We start from the raw sequence: 495 nt of genomic DNA, 5'->3' as shown, positions 1-495 counted from the left end.
GGACCCTAACGCATGTTTAAGGGGTGAAACACCCTTTTGAAAAAAAAATGGAATTTTTCTTTCGAGGCGAATATCGTCGGAAGTACAAAAGATAGAAAAAAATTTTTTAAATAAAAGTTGTAGGATTTCAAGAATACTTTAAAGTTATAAAGAAAAAAAATTTTTTTTTATTTTTTTGTTTAACAAAATACCTCCACCACCCGTAATTTTCTTTAATTTTAAAATTTTTTATTTATCAAATTAAAGATTATTTTTTTACGAATTCAACCATGTGTAATAAAGTTACAATACGATATATCATTTTCGAGAATTAATTATTAACACTTCCGTATATACGCTATCCATGCTCATATGCGAAAGTAATTGTCATCGAAATAATAAAATACATAAATCAACAAATAAAGAAATTGATATGATTGATATTTGTAACATTACAAATTATAAATAATGTTAAGAGTTAGAATAATTATTATTATTTCTCCTTAATGTGAGTAA

This window comes from Trachymyrmex cornetzi, unplaced genomic scaffold (assembly GCF_001594075.2).
Source record: "Trachymyrmex cornetzi isolate Tcor2-1 unplaced genomic scaffold, Tcor1.1 scaffold1642, whole genome shotgun sequence".
NCBI lineage: Eukaryota > Metazoa > Arthropoda > Insecta > Hymenoptera > Formicidae > Trachymyrmex > Trachymyrmex cornetzi.
This window is presented reverse-complemented; position numbering follows the sequence as displayed.